Source organism: Anomaloglossus baeobatrachus, chromosome 3 (assembly GCF_048569485.1).
Source record: "Anomaloglossus baeobatrachus isolate aAnoBae1 chromosome 3, aAnoBae1.hap1, whole genome shotgun sequence".
Taxonomy (NCBI): Eukaryota; Metazoa; Chordata; class Amphibia; order Anura; family Aromobatidae; genus Anomaloglossus; species Anomaloglossus baeobatrachus.
In genome coordinates this window covers 29,653,148-29,664,675 of record NC_134355.1, presented here as the reverse complement: position 1 = coordinate 29,664,675, position 11,528 = coordinate 29,653,148, and the positions used below count along the sequence as shown (strand labels likewise).

Below are 11,528 nucleotides of genomic sequence, written 5' to 3'. Positions count from 1 at the left end.
GAATGTCACAGACGATCTATGTACACCGATCTGCCCTAACCCGTAAGGGTTGTATGGCACGGATCTCACGGCTCGGTGTACCTGTTGCACGGGGAAGCACAGAGGTGCCCACGCACGTGTGCCAGTGGAAGTCACGAGAATATGGCACGAGGGTAGCACAGAGGTGCCCACGCACGTGTGCTTTCAATAACCAGGTGAGTCCGGTGGAGACTTGAGGAGCTCACCTGGGACAGGAACACGGCCTGTTGAAGGGGATACTGCCGGAGCAGCAAGGCAGGAACACGGCCTGCAAACCAGGTGCTGCCTAAGCAGCAAGGGCCAAGCCCACAAAAGACAGTAATGCCTGAGCAGTGGCGTGGCAGCACGCTGCCAGACATACAAACATAGAAGGACAGTTGCGCGCCACCATGATGGCAGGAGGAGCTTTTAAGGAGGTGTCGTTCCACCCAAGGGCGGGCGCGAGGCGGAGATAACGGACTTGACCCAATCAGGGTCCACGACGTCCCAGCCTGGCCAGTCAGGATTCACCACGTCACCAGCCTTGTCATCAAGCCGTGTGACGTCAGTGGGCGAATCAGAACCCACCACGCATTGCACATGCTCACCCTCCTGCCTCTGGGAAATAGAGGCGGGATCCTCGGTCTCACAATGTGCAGAGATAATGGGAGTCTCACTGCTTCCCTGAGCAGTAAACCTCTGCACATTGCGCAGCCTCGCAGACCTTCAGGGCCGCTGAGCAGGAGGGTCTGCGGCAGGCCAGGAATGGGAGACCGCTTCACTCCTTTTAACAGGAGAACCACTAGGTGTCACCCTTCTGCTGCCTCTCTGAGGAGGTATCTCCTGCACACTGCGCAGTCTGGCAGACCTTCGGCGCTGCTGAGCAGGAGCGCTCGTGGCAGGCAAGGAATGGGAGACTGCCTCAGGAGAGCCACGAGATGTAACAGACCATACACCGCACACTGCAGAGGTTACAGGGGTGGGGGGGTCCTCCTGTCAGTGCTCAGACCATACACTGCAGAGGTGTTATGGGTGGAGGGGGTACGCCTGTCAGTGCTCAGACCATACACTGCACATTTCAGAGGTTTTATGGGTGGGGGGGTCCGCCTGTTAGTGCTCGACCATACACCGCACACTCCAGAGGGTACAGGGTTGGGGGGTCCGCCTGTCAGTGCTCAGACCATGCGCTGCACACTGCATCACATTAGCCTGCATGGCTGTTGTCCGTCCCAGTAGGAAGCCTCTTCTAAAGATAATGCACAAGAAAGCCACAAACAGTTTGCTGTAGACAAGCAGACTAAGGACATGGATTACTGGAACCGTCCTGTGCTCTAATGAAGCCAAGATAAACTTATTTGGTTCAGATGGTGTCAAGCGTGTGTGGCGGCAACCAGGTGAGTAGTACAAAGACAGGTGTGTTCTACCTAAAGTCAGGCATGGTGGTGGAAGGTCATGGTTAGGGGCTGCATGAGTGCTGCCGACTGTGGGGAGCTACAGGTCATTGAGGGAACCATGAATGCCAACATGCCATGTGACATAGTGAAGCAGAGCATGATCCCCTCCCTTCATATTCCAACATGAGATTGACACGCCCACTCCAGGGCCGGGGGTACTCAGAACCGGGCCGGACTAGTCCGGGGATGTCAGCGGTGGCGGTGCTCGGCTCCGTGACCATGGCGGTGTGTTTTCAAAAATGAAGGGGAGATGATGATGGGAGTTATAGTCAATATTAAATAAAGTATGTGACGCTACTTGCGGTTTGTGGCTATGAGAGGGAGCCACCGCTGCATACTCCAAAGTCGGTGAGGAACCTTGATGATCACCTCACCTGGCAGATTTAACAGGTGAGCCTAAAGCATCCGCCTGAACTAGGGCTCTGCAACCTGCTTGTGCTCGGACCCCGCAACTGTACTCCTTTAGCCCATCGATGTCACTCCTCGTGTTTCTCACTGGACCTGAGTCTCCTCACACCTTCCCTGACTCAACGTCAACTCCTGACTGACTTTCAAATGTCCCTGTCAATTGTCAACTGTCCAAACTAGCCCCTCCCGGGTTTCTGACAAGTGGGATTGGATAAGTCCCGACCAATAGGTGACCATCCATCAGATCCGTCTCTAGCCTGTTACCCAGTCTGGAAAAAGGGCAAAGAAATGTGTGTTTTAAATGGTGTTGTTTGGTGTTTACCGCCACTGGTCTCCCAGGAACCCCAGATAAGTACTACACCTGTTACTGGATACAGTACCCTGTGGCACCTGACGCCTCAGAGGCGCCACAATATCGACTCCAAACACCTCCAAGACCACCACTGCCTTGCTAAAGAAATTGATGGCAAAGATGCTGGACTGGCCAAGTGTCTCCGGACCAAAAGCCTACGGAGCATCTGTGGGGCCTCCTCAAACTGAAGATGGAGGAGCGCAAGGTCTGTAACATCCACCAACACCGGGATGTCATCATGGAGGATGTGTAACGCCTGCCTGGATCCACAGACTCAGACGGGCTGTAATGTGCAGGCTAGAGGGAAGCCACTCACCAAGCAGGACCCCCAGAATCCTGAAACCCTTTAACCCCTATACAGGGATTTGGAATTACACAGGGCCCTGGAGATCACTACCTGTGGAAGGCTGCAGTCCGAGAGAGTAGTCGTAAGGCAGTGTCAAACCAGGAATTGCAGAACAGGGACAGAATCGGCAGGCAAGGACGTAAACAGAACACAAAGCAGAGGTCAAATACGGATCGGGCAGCGAGGTACATAAACAGCAGGCATGAGGGTAGTCAGGAAACAAGCAGAGGTCAGCACACAGGAATCACTGCAAATAACACAGGAACCAGGAATAGAACTATCTCTGGCAGTGGTCAGATGACAGGAGGGGGAATAAGAAGGGTGTGGTGTCTTTCCATTGGCTGCAGGTGAATGATGGTAACTTCAGCTGGAAGACACATGCCACCTACAGTCAGCCAGTGGTACTGCAGCTTCCAGGGAAACCCAGCCTAGTGTATGAGTGGAGCCTGCGCTCAGCAGAGCCACGGGCACCGACTCCTCTCCCATCACCAGCACTATCCATGGCGGGAACACGGCGTCGCCTGGTGATCAGAGCGGAAGTCGCAGAAGCGGACTCCGGTGGGGACATGACAGGATGGAAGAGGATCCAGTGGCTCCTGTGAAGCTCTAGTACCAAACTCCACAGTCAGGCAGGGACAGAACAGGGTCAGGGTTAGGGTACTCCTCTGGGTTGCCAAACGTCTAGAAAGTCCAGGACAGTCTGTAAAGCCACCAGTAGTGCAGAGTTTTAAGCAATGACCGGATCTGTATAATTCCAATGATTATGTTGTAGATTACATGGCCGTTTCATGATGCGATGAGGGGAATGGAGGCAGGGGACTAGTGTTCGTAGACTTAAAAGGTTTGTTCCAAGTTTGTAAGTTATCCCCTATCTGTAGGAAACTTCCTAATCGCTGGGTTCTGACCCCTGAGACCAGCACAATCCTGAGATGGGACGAAGAGTAAGTCAGAAAGAGAGGATGACCCCAAAACTGGGCACAAACCCTTTACCGTGCAAGAAGCAGTGTACCCCCCAAATCTGAGTACGGTAAGTGATCTGAGGCCGGTGTGAGGAGACCACGTCATGTCATTTTTCCTGAGACGTAGTACTTCACTGGGACACTATACCTAGATGTGACGCCCTGGGCAAGCCAGGGGTCACAGGTCACAACACCACACGCACCCCACATTCCCTGCAGGTACACCAAGCTAACCCAAAATCCTTGTTGCCTTCCTCCAGGGGCTGATGTCCACACCAGGGGGTGGGCCAGGCGGTTGGCTCCGCCCACCGAGGAGTACACAGCCCTGGAGGCGGGAGGAACCAGGCAGATAGAGTTTGGACAGGAAGAAGAACGGAGTCAAGCTAGGGAAGTGAAGTGGTAGAGGAGCTTGAGAGATGAGTTTAGGAGGAGGAAGTAGAAGGAGTAAACAGTGAGAGTAGAGACAGTGGAAAGTGACAGTTGTAAAGCCTGAAGTTGGTCCGGGTGTGTGCCCCGGACAGTGACAGCAAGGTCAGCAGACGGCGGTGATAGTCTGCAGGGGGACTGCTCGGAGGTTGCTGGAAGGACCGGGGACGGGTGGTGACCCGGCGGTACCGGAGCAGTATATGAAGAACAGTCAGCACCAGGGCAGGGGCCTTTCGGATCCCGGCAAGGCTAGGAGTCGCCATAATCTGCCAAATCCGTCAGTGAAGGGGACGTCTGTCTCCTAACAACCAAGTCCTGATTGAAGGCAACAGTCCGACCGATGAGGGGAGACACCGCCACCGCCAAGGCACCAGTTTCCCAGGGCCAGCGCCTGCGGGCAAGAGTAGAGCTCCTTCGGCCCAGCTTGAAGCCGAGGAGTGGGTAACCGGTGGGAACCCATCGCTACCAAAGAGACTTTCATAGGTGCAGGGAAGAGACCGTCACCGCTAACTGCAGGGAACATCAGCACCGTGAACAGTCCGAGGGACCCGTCCAACCAGCCGTTTGTTTACCGAGAACTGTGTCGTGCTTACTGGCTGAGTGAGTACCTCCGTGCCGTGCGGCACAGCGCTGCCCCTGCGCCCCTGCACCTCCACAGGCCCCATCCCCACCTGTCCACCATTCCAATCCCATCACCGGGCCCCGGGAGCACCAAGACCCCTACCCACGGAGGGGCAAATCAACAACTGGCTGCTCTGTACCATCACTCCCGGGCTCCCCAAACAGAGCAGCGGTGGTGTCCACATAATCACCACAGCCGTGGGTGGCATCACGGACAATAAACTATCCCAAAACCCAATCCCCTTTCACTCACGGGCGAGGAGCGCCGCTCGAGTCCCCGGGATCCGGCCCATCGCTCGAGCCACCGAGCAGCGGCAGCCGGACCCGAGCAGTGGGAGAGCGCGGCGTCCCCTCCTCCGCCCGCGACATATATATGTAACGTCTTGCAGAATATTTCGGTAGCCGTCCTTTGTGTGATGTTGAAGACACGTCTGATCTCGGGGTAATAGATACCGTTACGCCTCTATTCAGCACGGTGTCCACCATTGTTTCCAGTGATAGTATCTCATCCCTATTCACCAAGATCAGGACGTTCTTCTTCATTCATCACCAGGACAATGTCTTCACAGCCAAATATCTGTTCTCGGGAGTAAAAAGTGCTCCGCACGGAGCCCCCGATAACGACCGGCTTTGTATGAAGCTTTATTTCTCCCACACACTGCCGGGACTGAGCGACTTCTGTTTTATAATGTCACTGGATTGACGTCCCAAATCCTGGGAGCTCTTCTATGAGATCTTCAGTGAGAGAAATGTCTTCATGATATCTCTACAGTGTGTGAAGGTAGCGTTTTCAGTTTTTCTGCACGGGTTCAATCAATTGGGGCAAAAACTATGGTGATAGCAAATGAATAATGGAAGAGAAAAGTATAAACCAAACCACAAACAAATATCACTTGGGGGTCATATAAAGTTGTACAGTTTTGCTCCCTTATCCTTTTAAGGGATGTATGGACACCGTTGAGGTCATTATTTTTTACTTAAATGCATATATTTTTAGCTAAACACCATTTTTGGTATTGGGTTACCTTGAAAATTTTGCACCATTTGCCTTCTACAACCTCGATGTATTACTCACTGCAGAATAAGGTATCTGAGACTGCGTCATTGAGCTTGTGACAATTACAATAGGTGATGTCACAGCTCACATCCTGCTCCTCCTGTACAATAACTGATAGATAACACCTCTATATACAGCAGATAACACAGGATCCACCATTCACAATAGGTGATATTACAGCTCACCTCCTCCTCCTGTATAATGACTGATAACACCTCTATATACAGCAGATAACACGTCATCCACCATTCAAAAATAGGTGATGTCACAGCTCACCTCCTCCTCCTGTACAATAACTGATAGATAACACCTCTATATACAGTAGATAACACAGGATCCACCATAGGTGATGTCATAGCTTACCTCCTCCTCCTCCTGTACAATGACTGATAACATCTCTATATACAGCAGATAACACATCATCCACCATTCACAATAGGTGATATCACAGCTCACCTCCTCCTCCTGTACAATGACTGATAACACCTCTATATACCGCCGATAACAGTATCCACCATTCACAATAGGTGATGTCACAGCTCACCTCCTCCTCCTGTACAATGACTGATAACACTTCTATATACCGCCGATAACACAGTATCCACCATTCACAATAGGTGATGTCACAGATCACCTCCTCCTCCTGTATAATGACTGATAACACCTCTATATACAGCAGATAACACAGGATCCACCATTCACAATAGGTGATATCACAGCTCACCTCCTCCTCCTGTACAATGACTGATACCACCTCTATATACAGCAGATAACACGTCATCCACCATTCAAAAATAGGTGATGTCACAGCTCACCTCCTCCTCCTGTACAATAACTGATAGATAACACCTCTACTGTATATACAGCAGATAACACATCATTCACCATTCACAATAGGTGATATCACAGCTCACCTCCTCCTCCTGTATAATGAGTGATAACACCTCTACATGCAGCAGATAACACAGGATCTACCATTCACAATAGGTGATATCACAGCTCACCTCCTCCCCCCGTATAATCACTGATGACACCTCTATATACAGCAGATAACACAGGATCCACCATTCACAATAGGTGTGTCATGGGGAAGGGATGACTGGGTAGGGACGCCTAGGCTGGCCCTCAGACTAGGTATACTGCACTGTCAAGGTAGGCTTGATGGTAAAGAGGTCTGAGCCGCCAACGTGACCCTGACTCCTGCCCAGCCCTGGTGTAACTCCTCTCCACCAGGGGTAGGCTGGGACTATAGTCACAAACCCCACAACTAAACACAGATAGAGAAAAAAACAGTACTCATACACACAGCAAACAAACACAAAAAAGGGACAATACTTATAAAGGGGAAAATAATGTAAGAGTGAGGAAGTAAACAGACTCCGGGAAACTTCCACTCCACACAATAAGCACAGCACAGATCACCGAGGATTGAATCATAGCTATAAGACTGGAATCGCTGCAAAAGCAGGATCGAGTTTTATATAGGAAGGAGATGGCTGTGATTGGTAATTAGCAACCTGAGGTCCTCGCAGAGTTCCCCAGGTCAGCAGCAATTAACTCCTGCATGACAACAGTGCACATGAAACAGCCGACGTCCAGCTCTGGCTGTACAACTAGAAGACACCAGGTTGCCTGTCAGGCTCTGCAGTGTGAACAGAGCCCGCGCCACCGTGGTACCTAATGAGTTTGGAACCGAATATTGCATAAGAAGGTGATGTCACAGCTCACTTCTTTGTCCTGTACAATGACTTAATAACACAGGATCCAACATTCACAATATGTAATGTTATAGTTCACCTCCTTCCCCTCCTGTACAATCACTGATAACACCTCTATATACAGTAAATAACATAGGATCCACCATTCACAATAGGTGATGTCACAGCTCACCTACTCCTCCTGTTCGACTGTTAACATCTTTCTATACAGTAAATAACACAGGATCCACCTTTCACAGTAGGTGATGTCACAGCTCACCTCCTCCTCTGTACAATCACTGATAACACCTCTATATACAGTAAATAGCAAAGGATCCACCATTCACAATAAGTGATGTCACAGCTCACCTACTCCTCCCCCTGTACAATAACGGATTACACCTTTATATACAGTAGATAACAGGATCCATTACTTACAATAGGTGATGTCACAGCTCACTTCCTCCTGTACAATGTCTGAAAACACCTCTATATACAGTAAATAACAAAGGATCCACCATTCAAAAATAGGTGATGTCACAGCTCACTTCCTCCTGTACAATGTCTGATAACCTCTACATACAGTAAAAAACAAAGGATCCACCATTCACAATAGGTGATGTCACAGCTCACTTCCTCCTGTACAATGTCTGATAACACCTCTACATACAGTAAATAACAAAGGATCCACCATTCACAATAGGTGATATCACAGCTCACTTTTTCCTACTCCTGTGCAATGATTGATAACACCTCTATATACAGTAGATAGCACAGGATCCTCCATTCACAATAGGTGAAATCACAGCTCACCTCCTCCTCCTGTACAATGACTAATAACATTCCTTCTTGTGTAACAACTACTGATTTCATCATTATTCATACCTCAGCTGCTGCAGAACATCTTAGTACACCTCAACTATTGTAGAGCCCTATTTAGAACAAAAAATTTCCCCTTACTCTTCATTTAAGCCTTTTGCAGCAGCTGAGGTTTATCATAAGGACTTTCCTTCTCCCTGTAGCCCATCCATCCATCTATCCATCCATCTATCTATCTATCTATCTATCCCTCTATCTATCTATCTATCCCTCTATCCATCTATCTATCTATCTATCTATCTATCTATCTATCTATCTATCCCTCTATCCATCTATCTATCTATCTATCTATCTATCTATCTATCCCTCTATCTATCCCTCTATCTATCCATCTATCTATCTATCTATCCTGGATGAGATCCACCTGGAAAAGAAGAGGTGACAGTTCCCAGCCAGTGTTTTGTCCCTGGACCCCCACCAGCCGCACAGCCCCATATATGGGCATCTTTGTGCCCCCTGATTGGAGATGACTGTAATTCCTATTTTCCACCACTAGATGTCACTGTCGTCCAGCCGCCGGCAGCACGGCGCTTATTTCTCACATAATGCTAATAATCACTAGTGTTTACTGCTCTCCGTGTCCCCAGATACATTGTGCACGGATTGTCCGTGGACTGTGACAGTCTGCGCCCTTATATAACCCCCCATTTGATTACAAGCCCCCAGTGCCTTGCACAGCAGAGCCCCAGGGGTTAATGTGCATTCCCCCCATGTGGTGGGCTTGCAGGGAGCCCCAGTGTCAGTGGTGGGGGCAGCAGGGGCCCTAGTGCATGTCCTCAGGCTGCAGGATAATGCAGGGATTATGGCAGTGACACAGGAAGCACTCTCTCCTCTCTCCACAGCTTCCTGTGCTGGGATCAGAGGAGGAGCTGCACACTCTGCTGCAATGTGTCCACAGCACAGCTGCCTGGGGACTGGATGTGGGGGATAAGATGTGAGCAGCCAGCAGCATGGACTCAGGACACAGCAGGTAGGGATTGCTGGGAGAAGCTGGGCAGGTGCTGGGGAACTACAAGTGCCAGCAGTGGGGGCTGCACAGCACCTGCCCCAGCTGCAGAGGACACTAGAAACCAGGAAAACTTTTCCTTTTGTCCCAGAGAAGGAAAACAAGCAATTGTATCCAGCGAGGAAGCGAGGCAGGGGACAGTGTTGCAATGTGGACATTATTCTGGCTGTGTGGGGGGATCTGCTGCTTGTGTAGCACAGGGGGGTTCACAACTGCTGGAACTTCTAGGAGAGACGGTGACTGCACTGAGATTTGGGCTGTACAGACTCCATCATGAGAAGTGAGAGTGTAAAGCGGGCTTTACACGCTACGATATATCTTACGAGATGTCGGCGGGGTCACGTCGTAAGTGACGCACATCCGGCATTGTTAGTGACGTCGTGTGTGACACCTACGTGCGACCCAGATTGTGCGCAAAAACGTTGATCGCATACACGTCGTTCATTTTCTAAATATTGTTCGTCTTGTTGAATGAAACCGGTATATTGATACGTGTGACACCCTACCAACGACGAGCCTCATCCTTCTTATGTACGTCATATGTGACGCGGGCGTGTCTCTACACGCCATGCCTCACAGCCACCGCTATGATTGGTGGTACCAACTTTTCACGCCTCTTTAATTCCCGGAAAAGGTGAGTAATATGCTGGTGTCATCCTTAACACGATCTCCAAGATCTAACGAGATCGATGTGGCTTCGTTTAGAATATGCACGTGTGACAGCTCAGAGACGACCTATGTACAATCTCTGCAGATCGTATATACGACCTGGGCGTGTCGCATCGCATGCAAAATCGTAGCGTGTAAAGCAGCCTTTAGGAGACTCAGCGACGAGATCCGTCCTCGCGACGAGATCCGTCCTCGCGATGACACCCGTCCTCGCTCTGACGTGTCGCCTCCACTATGAGGACCGCAGAAAGTCCATGTGTGGTGCTTGCATTTCGCTCCTGCCGAGTTCCTACTTCATTTGTTAATGTACAGATACAGTTTGGAGCAGCGTGGGTTCATGGTGAAAACGTATTGAAAAGCAGAGTCCTTAAAGCGGTGCCAAAGTGAGTTTCTAAAGAAGTTTGGAGGTCAAAATCTGCTGTCCAAAAGGTGAGTCCAGTCATCTGTGAACAAGCTGGAAGGTACGGAAACATTACTGATAGGCGAGATGGTGGAGGATGTCCGAAAATGTAAGGTGGAAGGTACAGGAACATTACTGATAGGCGAGATGGAGGACGTCCAAAAATGTAAGGTGGAAGGTACAGGAACATTATTGATAGGCGAGATGGAGGACGTCCGAAAATGTAAGGTGGAAGGTACAGGAACATTACTGATAGGCGAGATGGTGGAGGATGTCCGAAAATGTAAGGTGGAAGGTACAGGAACATTACTGATAGGCGAGATGGAGGACGTCCAAAAATGTAAGGTGGAAGGTACAGGAACATTATTGATAGGCGAGATGGAGGACGTCCGAAAATGTAAGGTGGAAGGTACAGGAACATTATTGATAGGCGAGATGGAGGACGTCCGAAAATGTAAGGTGGAAGGTACAGGAACATTACTGATAGGCGAGATGGTGGAGGATGTCCGAAAATGTAAGGTGGAAGGTACAGGAACATTACTGATAGGCGAGATGGAGGACGTCCGAAAATGTAAGGTGGAAGGTACAGGAACATTACTGATAGGCGAGATGGAGGACGTCCAAAAATGTAAGGTGGGTTGTACAGGAACATTATTGATAGGCGAGATGGAGGACGTCCGAAAATGTAACCTGAAATATTATTGATAGATGAGATGGCGGAAGATGTCCGAAAATATAACCAGGAACATTACTAATAGGCAAGATGGAGGACGTCCGAAAATGTAACCTGGAATATTACTGGGTGAGCAAGCTGGAGGATGTCCGAAAATGTAAGGTGGAACGTTGCTGGATAAGCAAAATGAAGGACATCTGATAATATCAGCTGGAACATACAGGAGCATTACTCGGTGGGCAAGATGGATGTTGTCTGAAAATGTAAGGTGGAAGGTACAGGAACACTACTGGATGGGCAAGATGTGGACATCTGCAAATGTAAGATTGAACATACAGGAATATTACTGGATAGATAAAACGGAGGACCTGCGAAAATATAAGGTGGAAGGTACAGGAACATTACTGGATGGGTAAGATGGAAGACGTCTGAAAATGTAAGGTGGAACTTTACTCGATATGAAAGATGGGGTATGTCTGAGGGAACTATTCAAGATGAGAAATGGTGACTTCTGCCATCGTAAAGGCTCGAACATTACAGGCTCTCCGAGAACAACAGGTTGTGACCCCAGACGTCCTGCGGAT

At 49.6% G+C, this 11,528-nt stretch overlaps 1 protein-coding gene across 1 annotated transcript in view; it reads left to right on the top strand.

The window, feature by feature from the left end:
* The first annotated feature begins 9,060 nt into the window (after positions 1–9,060).
* The window catches only part of DISP1 (dispatched RND transporter family member 1), a 163,393-nt gene continuing 160,925 nt past the window's right edge, over positions 9,061–11,528 (top strand). Inside the window, exon 1 of the mRNA XM_075339099.1 lies at positions 9,061–9,166. The gene's annotated coding sequence lies outside the window, so the exon portion shown is untranslated. The remainder of the gene's footprint in view (positions 9,167–11,528) is intronic.